The sequence below is a fragment of the Montipora capricornis genome, unplaced genomic scaffold, assembly GCF_036669925.1.
Source record: "Montipora capricornis isolate CH-2021 unplaced genomic scaffold, ASM3666992v2 scaffold_174, whole genome shotgun sequence".
Lineage (NCBI taxonomy): Eukaryota > Metazoa > Cnidaria > Anthozoa > Scleractinia > Acroporidae > Montipora > Montipora capricornis.
Genome location: NW_027179935.1, coordinates 32,501 through 47,500, shown reverse-complemented (window position 1 = coordinate 47,500; position 15,000 = coordinate 32,501). Strand labels below are relative to the sequence as shown.

Here is a 15,000-nt window from a genome sequence, read left to right as displayed (position 1 = left end):
ATGATTCACTTCTGACGAAACATTTAAAATAGAAGCAACTGATATATCCTCCAAGGTCTGCAATAATTCAGGCATCTAAAGTATAAACATAGAAAAACGTGGTGAGGACAACGACAAAGAAGATAACCTGTGTCAGTGTTTATCGGTCGATATAATAGGTGCGGTTACACGGGTCACTTCTACCGCGGTAAATGACCCTTTTACCACGGAAAACTGCATTTAGTGCGTGTGACCGACATTTCCCAAAGTAAATTTCCGAGGATACGAAAAAAAGATCAGACACTTAACGTGGTAAGTTGGAAGGGTGTTTTGATGACCTAGTTACAAGAGCCAATCTCGATGCTGATGAAGTTGGGATTAAATTTCCCACCAATGAATTGCGTGAGATTTCTTTCTACCTTGGTAATCTCCGTAACGTGTCACCGCTGGTTAACACGGTATACCAAAACCAACGTGTGAGGCAACGCGGCATAATTTACCATGGAAAATACCATTTACCATGGTGTGTGTAACCACACCTATTGACTCAGGCATACTCGGGAAAAACAATAACAAAGAAACCAACCAGCAAACAGAACAACAATCATACAACAAGAAAAGCAACCGAACGCTTTTCCAATTAGGGATTTAAACTGAATCTCAGAAATTGGAGGATACCTGAACTAGCACTCTATGCTTCCCTTATAATGTATTCGTTAATGTCTTTGAGTTTCATGTCAACCAAAAGAAAACATAACCGTGAAAATTATGTAAAAGTAATTGGCTAGCTGTGTTTTCGTCAAGGTCGTTATAGGGGCGGGTTGTAACATGAACATGCTTATTCTGTGGTTCAAACGTTAACCATAGTAGATTCAAAAGAGAATTAAGAAGGATAATGAACGCGGCTTATGTCGAGGTACACAAAGTGGTGCCGCAAAACCCCGAAGAGTTTGAGTTACAAACCTTTTCATTCGCTCTCCAAAAAGCATGGTTTTTGTCTTCAATACAATCTGACGCAGGCTCAAAGATTCTCGTAAGAACGTCCTGCAACGTAAAGACTCTTAGTCAACAGTGAAGAACCTGAGCAGTATTTATCTCCCTTAGCTCGTTACTTCCTTAATTTGGAATAACTACAACCAAAGGTAACAAAGGTAAATAAATGGTACTGTTGCCTATGGTTGCCACATAAAAGTAGTATGATGTTCAGTTATCGTTCACGCCCTGTATTCCAGCGGGTTCTGATTTATTTCATTCGTGGTTCTTTCTTTTATGCGGATCCAATTGTCATTTTCACTGAGGGTTCGGCATAATTTATTTTCCCTTCTTTTTCCTCAGAAATCATCCGTTGCAACATAGTTCATATAGATGGACTGGTTATGAAACCTCGAAAACTTCAAAAGCGAGAACAGTACAGTTGCATGTTGACTTGCCTGTGACTATACACAATCTGGTTTTTGCAAATGAGTTTGAATAAATTAACAGAAACTTTTGACTGGTTGTATTTTAGAAAAAGGGTGTGGTTTTTGCATTGTCAAGGCCAAAACAGCGAACAAAAACATAAAATAAAGAAACATGCCTAGTTTCTTAACCACCTCTATGTATAATTAACTATGGTTGGAACCATGAAGTAATGCTTTCAATATTCTTGGAAGTTCTGTATAGGTATTGTCGGATACCGCAGGACCTATGGACCGAGACCAAGAAGCGAATATTCCCCCATCCTACCTGACTTAACTTATCCAATAAGTCGAAAGATAGAAGTGATCCTCGCACTTAACTGGACAATTGAAGCAATTGTCTCACAAACACACTTGAAAAATTCAGGCGGCTTCAACTGGATTCGAATCCATGACCTCAGAGACGAAGGTGCAATGCTCTACCAACTGAGCTATGAAGTCAATCAGTTGGAAGCAGGTCAATTTGTTGGGCTGATGTGTTTCCATGAAAGGACTGCATGATGATCACTTCTATCCTTCGTCTATAACCCGCAATTCAAATATGCATTTCATTCATTAGTCAATCAGTGTTTAATCACATGACCAGGAAACTGTCTTAAAGTATATGGCAATAAACATTTGCAATGCTGGCATTGGAGAGTAGTTTAAATCCTTGCTCTGATCATGAAAGCTCATTAGAATAAGATTCACCTTTCGACGTGTCACTGCAGTCACTCAGTTAAAGCCCGCAGCACAAGAACATCATCTGAAATAATGCTGCTCGAGCGGGCCCGGGCGGTTTTTTCCGGACGGACTCACGTCAACCCGTCCGGAATCGCTCAAGTCACTTTGCAATGTAGGATTGTGACATCAGGGCAGTGTGAGTCACATTATCAAATCGATTAATTAGTATTTGTATCAAAGTTTCCAGACAGGGTGAAAAAAGGGATCTATAAGGGTATCCATGTGACCTAAATCTTTTGTTTCTCTTTGTCTGTAATCCTCATTAGTTATTACATAACAAATTTTATAATTATTAATCTCACTTTTGCAAATTCAGGATCACGTTGAGCTATGTAAGGCATAATGTCCTGATATAGTTTAAATGTTTCCAGGCATAGATCCAAGGTTTGTTGCGAGGTATATTGATTGGATGTAAGATTCTTGTGCTCGGAGATCGCAAGACGAATGTCCAATTCAACGTCTTCCGTCTAAAGCACGAGGAAAAACATGGCACATCATTAATAGTTTTTACTATTATTTTTTAGTCTATTTACAAGCCACATCGACTCCGGGTCTGAAAATTATTCGTACCACAGCAATGAGAAGACACTTCCCTGTGAAAAAGGCATGGACTAGTAACTCTCACACCGGCAACACAATGTTAGGACTATTCTTGCGTAAAAGATTCAGTTAATTCGGAAATGTTGATTTTTTCCTCTAAGAAGGTCTGTTACGACCCAATACTCATTGTGAGCCTTTAACGTATTTGATCACTACATATCTCAGTTTCAGTTGATATCTGAGTCGTCAAATTCCCACCCTGCCAGCAGAGCCTTTCTTAACTCGTCGAGAGAGAAAGGACTCTGCAGAAATCGTGTCAAGTCTTCATTGAATATGAGCAAGCCGTTACTAGGAGACAGTTTCAAACCCAGGCGAAGTCTCGATAGCACTCCCAGACGTAGTATTGATTTTCATACTGAAGGCTCTCTTTTGACCTTCACCTTGTCAAAAGTATGATGCGCGCGCTGCCTAAACCGGTTTGACCGGAATGACCAGCCCAGAAACTTGGGCTGCGGTGACTTAAAGTCTTGACACTATTTCTGCACAGTCTCTCGCTCTGGTGAGTTTTAGAGAGCTCGCAGGATGTTTGTTAAATGCCCAGTGGTGTTAAAAGTACTTGGAAATTATAACTTGCCCCTCAGTAAGTCCAATATCTTCTCGTCATATTCATTATAACGCTTTTTCTCAATCGAAGCGGTGGACAAAGCGAAAGTACTTTTTCAAGTCAATTTAACAAACAGATTCCATGTTGCCGCTCGTTTGTTCAGTAACAGATCACAGATGACGTCAAAATGTGATATGAACAAAAAAGTGCCACACGAGGCTGTAGCAGAGTTTGTCAACGTGACTGTTCTTACCACGTTTGGACGACTTCGGTGATCTATTACAGAACAGACGAACGGCAACATGGAATTTATTTCTTTTATGTTATAAAGAATTGGAAAGTTTTTTATGATGACGTCCACCATGCGTCTGTCCTCTAGTGAATCATAGGTAAGAAGCAATCAAAATGTGTGCATTATCGAACTTACTACATAACAAAAAACCTCCGCATTCGCTTTTGGTTGAATTTGACACAATATAAAGTCGTCGCGCCAAACTTTGAGAAGGTAACTACTTCATTTTTAAGAGAAGTAGCTTTAACATTAAAGTGTATAATAGAACGCTTTGATGCCTTCTTGTCCATTATTTCACACCTGACAGGTTAATTGCCTTAAAGTGAGCGCGTTTCTATATGAAGTAGGCCTTTGAGGCTGCTCAGTGTTAATGTTTTACTACTAACTAGGTTTTGAAGATTATCCCGAATAAGCTTCAACTTGTCTATCAGCTTTTTTGTATCCGTAAGGCCTAAAAAAAGAAATTTTGCGATTAGGAAAAACAAGAGCATTTATCATTTAACCCAAATAAGCTATCCTACAGCCATTCAGTTCAAACAATCGATAATATCAAGAAACAGTCTCAGCCAAGCAATGAGTGTATCGAGTCGTTCAAACAACCAGGAATTTAATACCAGTGTTCTAATATCCTACGGAAGATTGTTACCCAGTCCTAGAGCAGAAACAGATGAAGCTCTGTAAACGTAACAAGGGCCAACGTTTGCAAAAACGTAACCCTTCCTTGTACTTGTGCATATTCATTGCCGTGACATTGACATCTTAAATTCCCACGACCTGCTCTCGTCTGACCTTGTAGCTCAGTCGGTAGAGCAGCGGTGATATGATCTGACCCGAAGGTCGTGGAATTCCCACCCTGTTCAGAGTTTTTGTCTGTCCTTGTGGGGGCCCATTTCCATCAGTAGGGCTAACGCTTACATGGTCCATATGGGTAGAAAACTAGCACTTCACATTACCTTCTAATAGTTACATCTGCTTTAAATTAAAGTTGATCAGTTCGATTTTCAAAAAACTTATTAAAAGGTCTTTTAGCAGTGCTCTGCATCAACATAGACGCAGCTAAGGCTTCGTCGGACACCCTTAAAAATTACTTGAAAATGGTATCAGAAAAATATGAATTCTATTGCGGCTTCCATACTAAAACGTTTAGCCTAACGGATCGACAGTGTTGTAATCCTTTGGAAACCAAACAATTTTTACCTTTCTATGAACCATTTGAATGCATGGTATCGTATTTTGGATGATAGAAATTATACACTTACCCGAAGATAATGTCGGTGACACTGGGGGCTGGGATCTGCTCTTTGATGGGCTTGGTGTCACAACTAAGAAATTTTAGAATAACCATTACAAACTAGTGGAGAGTATTTCGTTCTGCCATTACTAACACTGGCCAGAACTACGCATGCTGCCAAGCATTTTCCACCGAAAGCAGAATAATTGTAGTATCATTTGTCTTTATTGTTGGAAATTCGTAGGAAAGGCTTAGATTTAAAGGGACACCTCGTGTTGGAGGTCAAAACTGGACGTACATCTAATTAGATGCCTTTCTGGGCATAAGGGCAGGACTGTCGAGAACACGGCTGACCACAAAACTGCCAGGCTAAACACAGCGCTATTTGAGGCGGGTGGCTAGACTTACAAAATGGAAGAATGTTTCAAATTTCAAAAGGAAGATTGCATGATATAATTTACGTGGGACTTATCTCAGTGACCGTCTTACATCGTGGCCAATCTTTGTTTCTTATTTTAGAGATCTCTGCATGAGTAGCGATGAAAAACAAGGGCCACAAATCTTGCGTTTCCTTTTAACTTAATCAAAAGAGAAAGTTAGCTAACATTGCCCAAGAATCCCAAGTCCCTCAAACAATTGTAATCGGGATTTGAGAATTTCTCGACTTGGAAGGTTTTCTCAAAAGCGTCGTTGATCAGGGTCGCATTTTTTTCTTTCTTTAAATCAAATACTCACCGTTACTTTGTCGGACAGCAGATGAAGTTGATATCACCGAAGAAGGATTTCCATTCAAATGAATGAGTGTTTCAGGAAATGTCTTATACTTTCCCGTCCTATTGTCCCCTACGGATAACACAACATACAGCTTTCAACCTTGTGGCCGGCAAGTGCTGTTTCTTTATGTACAGTCTTATTTTTATTGCTGTTTTCACTATGTTATCCCGGCCACTTAAATTAGTTTATCCGAATGGTAGAATGGTACAATGTGCAGTGCACGGGCTTTTATGTCTACCTGGATTGTAGTGTGTTGCTGCTTTGAACTCTTGCTTCTTACGTCAGGTGACCAAGTTTGTGATTTGGTGACAATTAAGTGGTATTACTAATTTTCTAGCAAAAACTCAAGTTTATTCATTAATTGACAAACGTATCCGCTTTTAGACAAGTAGCCTTCTAAGATAGCCATTACGAGGTATTCACAAATGGCATTCATATACAACACGATTAATTTAAAAATAAGAATCCATAAATTTAAGACCATAGTTTTAGCTTTAGCTCAGTGGTTGAAGCTGCCGTACTAGATCACGGAGGCTCGTGGGTTCAAATTGCATCTGGGGGTTCAAATTTTTCCGAGCTCCCACTGAGTTGATGATAATGCTTAATATCTTTCATGTATCAGTTTGTTTGTTTATTTATTTATTTATTTATTTATTTTGTCACACTGCACTGATCCATTACAAGAATGCAAGTTTACAAGATAAAAATAAAAAGTGGCGAGGAAACCAAATGAAACCGCGGGGCTTATATGAAATTAGGTTTCCTCGCGAAGAACAAGGACGAGTGATCATAAGAAAAGCCAAAATGCAGAGAGAGGGTCGAGAGCCAGTTTTATTTTATTAAAATGTAATATACATACAAACATTAATTGTCTTTTCTGAATGAATACTTTGTAATAAAGAATTGCTGTATCTTATTTTTCACAGATGCAAGAGATGAAGAACTAATGATATCTGAACTTAGAGTAAGACTATTAAGGAATTTCAAGTGGGCCTTGAAAGAAAACAGAAAATTGACGTATATTTGTTCTGTAATATGGTAAGCAAAAAGAAAGTGCGTGCCTGGTGTTATAGCTATGGCCGTACAATTATTCAAGGGAAATATCAAATTTTCAAGGAAGAAAAGAATTGCAAAAAGAGTACAAAGGTAAATGATTGACTTAATTGAAATAAATGAATGTCTTAATTTAAGCAAGGAGATCTAGAGTTACTTAAAAATAGGATCTGCATGAGCATCATAATCGGACCTGCTTATTATCCTTATCGCTCGTTTTTGTAGAATAACGATTCGCTGAAGACAAATTTTGTTTGTGGATCCCTAAACTAAGTTACAATATTATATGACTAATTCCGTGAGCGGGCAAGATGAACCAAATCCCGCCCTAATCCCGTCCACCAACATGGCGGCGATGACGTAACGTGAAAACCATCTACAATGGTGGGGATGACTAGCCCAATTTGTTCAAAATGGTGGCCACTCGGAATAAGTCAAGATGGTGGCTAGCTAATGAGATATGTACAGGCCATGTAGGTATACTGGGTTTTAATGAGATGTGGAACGTCTAGGTCTATAGGGCATTATTTAAATGAGACACACGCCATGTAGGAAAATGGGGTTTTAATAGGATGCAGGATATGTAAGTGTACGATGGCTTTTTTATTTATTGCAAGATCTACCGTTCGAAGAATGAATGTCTCCTGGAGCAAAAATATTTTAACACTCACTTTAAGCAAACTACCTGCATAACCACCGAAGTCGTTTAAAACAGCATGCAGCACTGGATCTCTATGACAAAGGCGTAAGGATTCATCCTGCTGCGCCTCGTGAGTCCACAACATTTTGACCACTGTGGTGACGAATATCGTTGTCGATAAGAGTACAGACAACGCTGAACCACTTTCAATTTGTTAATTTTACAGTTCTGTTCTCGGTTACCAGCCCTTTGAATGAAAGCGAGGCTGGAATCGACCTTGCTTTTCTGGTGACTATAAGAGACAATCGCTCAAATTGTCCATTTAAAGTGGTACTACGACCAGAAAAAAAATCCTTTTTTCCTTTGGATTTCAAAACTATGTTAACTAAACACTAACTGACCCAAGTTTTAAGTTCTGATTTTAAAAAGACACCTGTTTATTTTAACTGGAAATTTCTTATTTATTCGTCCGCCATTACTTACTTTAAAATCTTGAGAGAGCTGGGTCGGGGAGAAAATGACGTCAAAGACTCACTGGTTTAAGAATGCAATGCGTGTGTACGCGGCCAAATAAATATGCAGCACGGGAGTTTCAGGCTTTCAGACTTTTAAACCCGTGTTTTGCATATATAATAAATTGCGTTTACACGCTGAAATTTTAAGCTAGTGAGTAAATGACGTCATTTTCTCTAGATCCAACCCTCCGAGGTCCAATCGGCCAGTTTTGAACGTGAGTAATGGCGGACCGTGAAATCCAAAACTTACACTCAAAACAAACAGCCTTTGGATAAAACTCAAATCGTAAAATTTTTCCAGTTAGGTGTTAGGCGAACACGATTTCAAAATCTGAAAAAAAAAAAAAGGAAATGATTTTTTGATCATAGTACCACTCTAAGTGCGAGGATCCTCTCACTCCTTTGCCTTTTCCATTGTTCGTTTAGCATCATATTTGCGACCACCCGGATGGCTGGTCGGACATAACAGAAGCACAGAACACAAATCTCTCTTACAAATCCATTTAACTGATTCATAATTCGAACCTAGATCTTCTTAATAAATAAATAAAAGCTCTCCCACACTTGCATGTACTGCATCTCATTAAAACTCCATAAACCTACATGGCGTGTACATGTATCTCATTTAAATAACGCCCCATATACGTAGACGCTCTACATCTCATTAAACCCCCGTATACCTACACGGCTTGTATCTCTTTAAATAGCAGCCATCTTGACTTATTACAAGTGGCCGCCATTTTGAATAAATTGGTCGAATCATTCCCCATATGCTACTGATAACGCTATCCATGGGATAATTCATTTAGTTTTGAGAATGCATATCCCTTTGATTGTCGTTTATCCACTAAAGATCGCTATTCACTTCTTGAACAACTGAAACTTTGGAAAAATAACAATTCAACAGCCCATAAGAGATCATATCAGGAAGTTAAGTGCTTTACTTTCGTCATTCAAACAATCGTGCGGAAATCACTTACCCTGTTAGCTTAACTGCTCTCAAAAACAAGACGTGATTGGAAAAGAATTAAACCGGCCTATATAGAGGGTCGTACAGGGGGGGTCTGTCGCACGGTTCACGAACAGAAAAAACAACGAATCACGGATCACGGATATCAAAATTTCATTTTCCCGAATCACGGAAATAAACAAGTAAGATACTCCTTTTAATAACCTTCTCTTAGGCAAGAAAGAGTGTTTGGAAAAAGCAAAATCATGAAAGGCTAAGTAAAGGCTGCATATCGTAATCACCTACCTAACTCACTCTCGTTGGACGACTCTGATCATTCGTCCGCTTCGCATTGAAATATCATAGGGGTTGACAAGCCTGACTCACGCTTTCCACCCACGTGTTTTAGCCTTTAAGGAGGCTCGAAAGGGTTTTCCGCTGAGCGCGCGCGTACCCACACACGCAATTCGTAAGCTGCTCGCGTCAGCTTGTGATTCAAATGGGTCACAAGAAATAAGCAAATACCGCTAATTTCGCTCTCCTTTCTTCTAATTCCTATGAATATAAATAGACATCTCCTATTCATGAAAACTACGAAATTCTACACAAACGGGTTAATGGTCATTTAAATCCGTTTGTGTTGACCTTCAGCTCAACTCGCGCGTGCACTCGAATGAGCGGGTGACGCATGCGTAAATGCCGATCTTGTAACCCCCTCATTTTTCCTGATTTTGCAACTTTACTCGTTTATATCTCTGCTTCCCGACGGTGAATTTGTCTTTCAAATTTAAAAAAAATTCTGTAACTGAAAAAAAAATTAGAGGCACATTTCAAAAAAACTTATTTTTTTGAAAAACTGACCTACAGATTTTGTTGAATTTTAAATATTTTAGAGAGTATTTCTAACATTATCTGGTAACACTAAATGGGAAAATTTCACCGTCCCGTTTCTTGAAAAAAGGCAACATAAGTTGATTTTAAGGCTCAAAGAAATGCCTAATATCGTTGCCATGGTAAGTTATTTTGGAGGAAAATATAATGCAAGAAATCTACGATGGGTACTTAATACCCTGGCCAGATTTCGCCTTAATATGATTACCCTAACTGTATCTAAGGACAGAATATGCTTATTTGATTGAAAAACGGAAAAATATTTCGAGCCTCCTTAAATCTCAGAGTTTAGCTTTTACGAGTGGAGTCAGGAGCCCATCACCCGGAGCATGCAACTTTCATACAGCGTCTGTGAAACGGCGTTTTCACAAGTAAGGTTATTTTTAGATACGCCTTTCCCGCGAATTAGTTTTCAAAAGCCAATCAGAAGCGGTGCATAATTAATAATAAACTTATTAATTATGCACCGCTTCTGATTGGCTTTTGAAAGCTAATTCGCGGGAAAGGCCTATCTAAAAATAACCTTACTTGTGAAAACGCCGTTGCACGAAAATAGGTACGTTGCACGCTCCCGGTGATGGGCTCCTGGTGGAGTGGTCTCTCCTCGTCCCATTGCTCTTGTGTATTTATCGCAAAGGCCTTACTGCCATCTTTTCCCTTTTCAAGACGACACAATTTAAGTTCAACACAGGAGCCGAGGCCACGTTTCTCGGCCTCTGCCTTTATTCCGCAAATTCCACGAACTTTTTAGTAAACACTGCCAAAGATGAATGTTCGTCTGTAATCGGAAAGCGAACTCGTTCCTTCTCAAGCAAATTAAGCGAGCCCACATACTTCAGGTCCACGTAAAATATAATACACTCGACCCTCATCGACCTCATCGTACTAGACGTACTTGTCCCTGCCATGTCTCGGAAGTTTCGATGTTGCGAATCACGGTCCTTTGACCTCCCGTGACAGGGGAGACGATAGGAGTCGACATCCCATCCATGATAGGCATGCAAAGCACGTGAATTTGCACAATGGATTACTTTACGATATATTATGTGACGTCTTGTCACATTTGATGTTTTCAGTCTAAGAAATCTTCCGGAGAACTTGCATCTCAAAAATCACGCAGAATAGAGTAGTAAAATCACGAATATCGGTTAATAATTCAAGTTCTTCACGAATCACGCAAGACGTTCAGGTCACGGATCACGAAGAATAATTTATTAAATTCACGTTTCACGGAAAATAAAATCAGCTAATCACGCATCACGAGAATACCCCTGTACGACCCTCTATATAATATGAATCCTGTTCCCAAGGTCTTAATATTTGGAGAGATTTCCAAATTACGTCAGGAAACAACTTTCAGGGGAATTATACATGAAACAGCTAAACAGCGAAACGAAAAACCAAAACATCATGTATGACCCCACCATACATTGAATACTAACCTAAAAAGGTTGGATTTTGAGATAAAATATCATTTTAGAGGCCTAATTAGGCCTATAACGTTATTGCTCCTACTCTCAAATCTTAAAGACTCTCTGTCTACCAAGATGCACCGCGCACAGACACGCAGGTTTAGTATGATATGAAACCTCCAGTTTCTCCGTCGGTGCGTTTTCCCTTCTTTAAATCATTCGTTATCGTAGACGCCCATCGGGATTTGTTCTTACTCGGTGCTTCATAGTTTATTAGGGACCAGGACCAATTCGCAAGCGTTTCAACGTGGGTTGGAGGACTGAGCAGTTGGACCAACAATCAATTCAAGAAAATGTTACGACCTGAGCAGCTAAGAGGGTCTCGATGGGGTTGACCGTCAACCGTCGAATGGCCCAAAACTTGACCGTCAACCGTCAAAAACGGAATATTTTTACCGTCAACCGTCAAATGAGCGAGCCAAAATTAGGCGTCAAATTTCTCAGATATCCTTAAATGATCGAGACCGATTGACTTGAATGGGGTCAAGTCAAGCTGTTAATAATTGATCATTTTAATATATCACAGAAATACATATTTTTACTTGTAGTCTCAAGTAAAACCGGCTAGCGACAGAACTGACTTCCGTCGGTTAACACTTCCGGTGTCGTAATACGTACAGCGGTAAGGGAGGTGATGTAATTACGCTAATAATACACATAGTTGACATAGTTGAAGACCAATAACCTTATTTTTAGTGAACAAATTATAGGATTAAATCCAGTATTCAAATATGAGAAAAAACATATCGTTTTATTAAAACTTACAGTCAAATTTGTGCTTTAAATTCGTGTGATAAACGTCATTCCGAAAAATTAACCGTCAACCGTCAAATGACCTAAAATTTAACCGTCAACCGTCAAAACGACTTAATTTTAACCGTCAACCGTAAAATAGACCCCCCCCCCCCCCCCCCCATTGAGACCCTCAGCTAAAGGCAGTATGTTTGGGGATACCACAAAATTTAACTAAAACTGAGTTTGCTGATGTCCTTTCGTGGTAAGCCGATTGACATTTGTAATCTCTTTATAAATTAATAGTTGGATATTTACTTATTTTATTTCGAGACTTGTTTGGAATTCTAATTATTGTTTCATATAACATTTATATGAGATGCACTTGTTTGGTTAGCAGTTAAAAGCATTCCTGAAAATATATTGCCGAATTGAACGATGCCCAAGTTGTTGTGTGACTGTTAACGGCAACGTTTGCAGCAGAGCCTTAGTGAACAAATTTACCAGAAAGAATATATTCAAGTTGTTAAAGGCAAGACCAACGAGTACTTTTACCAAAAACGGAGATCAGCATTAAATGTACTTTATTGAATTTTTTTGTGTAGATTTCTTGCGACGCAAGCCGCGTAACGTGACAAAATCAATCCGAAACTGACCCGATAACATGTTATAAGACTTATAAGTCCAAGAGCGGCTTCGGTGCTTTATTCATTGCAAATTTATTTTTTATTTGACTGGCCAGCTTTTCTAGTATTCCTTTGTAGCTTTTTGTCGCTTATTTCTTTCCCAATCGTTACTTCACACCGAATGAAAACATAAACAAAGGCCTAAGTAAAGCATCTCGGTAGACAGAGAGTCTTTAATCTTAATCCTAATAATTAGGGGTAGTTTTAGGCCTAAAATAATATTTCATCTCAAAATCCAACCTTTGTCGGTGAGTATTCAATGTATGGTGGGGTCATACATGGTGTTTCGGTTCGCTGTTTCCCGCGTTGTCTCGTGGTTCAGTAATGTCCTCTTTCAGGAAATGTACGAGCTGCATGCTTAGCCAGGGTTCCAAATTTACTAAAACAACAAATGGTTCTTGGAGTGTATTTTCTTTGGAAGGTAATCACATATTCACGGTTTTAAATTATTAGAGATTTGGGAAACTTAATTAAGCCAGGCCTTCTGCGGATCTGAAAGTTATAGACATTTATGACTATTGTATGTTTTCTTACCTGGCAAATAAAAATATCCATAGGCATTGGTGTCATTCGCAGGTTGGCACTCTTTATTGCCACCAGTTCCATGTTTTAAGGATAAACTGCCGGCGGAAAGGTAAGCTTTCGGTGCAATTATCTGAATGATTCCGCCTGCTCCTCCGCCCAAACGTTGGGAACCTTCAGGAGGTTGTCGATTTCCTCCATCAACAATCAGCCTTCCATTACTGTGGATTTCGACCTTGTCGAAAGGAAATTACTATTAAAAGTGTAATGTTCAACTATGTCTCAGCACTTGTACTTTTCTATGCCACTGAAGTTTCGTTGTATACCTAAAGTCAAAATTGCTCAGTCAAGAAAGATTGTAGCCTACCACACTCCAACTCCCTCCAACTCCCTAAGACATTTTACCGGACTTTTAACCCATTGACTCCTGTCAGTTTCGTTTTTGTCTGTTCTCTTTAGATTTTCATCATAAAATTGCTTCAGGACTGTTTTCTACTATGATGTGCAGTGGACGAAAGAGTAAAAACCCAAATTACGTCACTTTCTTCCTGATCAACCATGATCATTGAAAATCATAACATTTCTACATCTGATTCTTAAATGTATGACATTTCATGTATTCTCTATCAGTGGAGTTAGTCTCAGTTCTCTATCAATGGAGACAGCTGCAATTTAAATTGAAAGTGTGGCCCAGTAGTTAAGGCTCTTGCCTTGAGATCCGGGTATCCCAGGTTCAAGACCCGCTCTGACCACTCATTGAATTTGTTCCTGGTAGTCCCTGGTTCAACTTCGCAGCTGCACTTGTAAATAGTCAACTGGTTTGCCTCAGGCAAGTTGGGATTCTTAACAGTTGTTGTTGTTCTGTTCCTTCATTTCGTTGATTGTGTTTCATTGGCCCTGAAAAGCCCCTATGTATGTAAAGTTACTGTGTTAAACAGAAAAGCCTTTTTCAGTATATTGAGTGAGACAAAATTCCCAAGGCTTCTGATTTCTCGGAAAAAAATCTTCGACAAACATCTACTCTTCCCAAGCGCGAGACTGAAATTTCGTTCTTATAAAATTGCAGTTTGGTCAGCTGTCAAACGCAATTTTGTGAATATTAGGCTAACAACAACAACAGTGAGCTTTATTTGCATGACTATAACAATACAGCATTGCAAAGGCGTCGAAGTTTAAGCATGATTTAGCTCTCACTGTACATCAAATTTTCATGTGATAATTTTCGTATATCATGAAATGTTGTTTCAATTTTGAAAGGAATGTATCTCTTATCGAGGAATATCTCTTCTAATTTAGTAAGAGATGGGTTTCGTCCTCAATTTTATTACCACCACAGACGGAACATATTTTTTCATCGACAGGGATTTGTCATACCTACCTGTTTCAACGCGTATCTTGTGGCAACTGATTCTGCGTTTTACACTGAGAGTACTTCTTCTTCTTTTTTTCTGAAACTTTTACCACTGTAAGATGATGAGTTAGTCATGTCAGAAATGTAAAAAATGGGGGGTCACCGTCTTCGTTTTGGAGAGAACATGCCCGGAAAAACACCCAAAATGTGACAAAATCGGGCTTCGTTAGCGAATAAGGCCAGTGTCTGTAAACCTAAATATAGTGAAATCGTCTCTGCCAAATGTTGTTTAAGTGGACTTATTAAGTGAATTTAGTCAACTGGTGAGGTTCCTTAAAGATCAAGTTCGCATTTAGCGACCACAGTTTCACGCGCCTTGCAGCCGCAAGATGGCAGGATTTGATGTCCCGTGAGCAGAAATATTGAAATGTTTTTAACTCCCCACTTTGATTTTTTGTTCATTTTGGGACAACGTGGAGATAATTGTAAATAAAATCCGTTTCTGGAAAGAAAAATTGGGGTCACCGAACGTCCAAGACCGTTAAATCCAGGCAAAGCTATAGCAATGGCCTTTTGCCCTATCATTTCT

General features: G+C 39.1%; 2 long non-coding RNA genes across 2 annotated transcripts in view; both read right to left on the bottom strand.

Moving 5' to 3' along the window:
• Window positions 1–2,588, bottom strand: part of LOC138034776 (uncharacterized) — a 2,625-nt gene extending 37 nt beyond the window's left edge. Inside the window, exons 1-3 of the long non-coding RNA XR_011129203.1 lie at window positions 2,462–2,588; window positions 943–1,023; window positions 1–75 (exon numbers count right to left, since the gene is read on the bottom strand). The exon at window positions 1–75 is cut by the window's left edge and continues 37 nt beyond it. This is a non-coding gene — a long non-coding RNA (uncharacterized lncRNA). The remainder of the gene's footprint in view (window positions 76–942; window positions 1,024–2,461) is intronic.
• Window positions 2,589–4,853: 2,265 nt separating this feature from the next.
• Window positions 4,854–15,000, bottom strand: part of LOC138034775 (uncharacterized) — an 18,376-nt gene continuing 8,229 nt past the window's right edge. The window contains exons 2-4 of the long non-coding RNA XR_011129202.1: window positions 13,073–13,295; window positions 5,562–5,669; window positions 4,854–4,917 (exon numbers count right to left, since the gene is read on the bottom strand). This is a non-coding gene — a long non-coding RNA (uncharacterized lncRNA). The remainder of the gene's footprint in view (window positions 4,918–5,561; window positions 5,670–13,072; window positions 13,296–15,000) is intronic.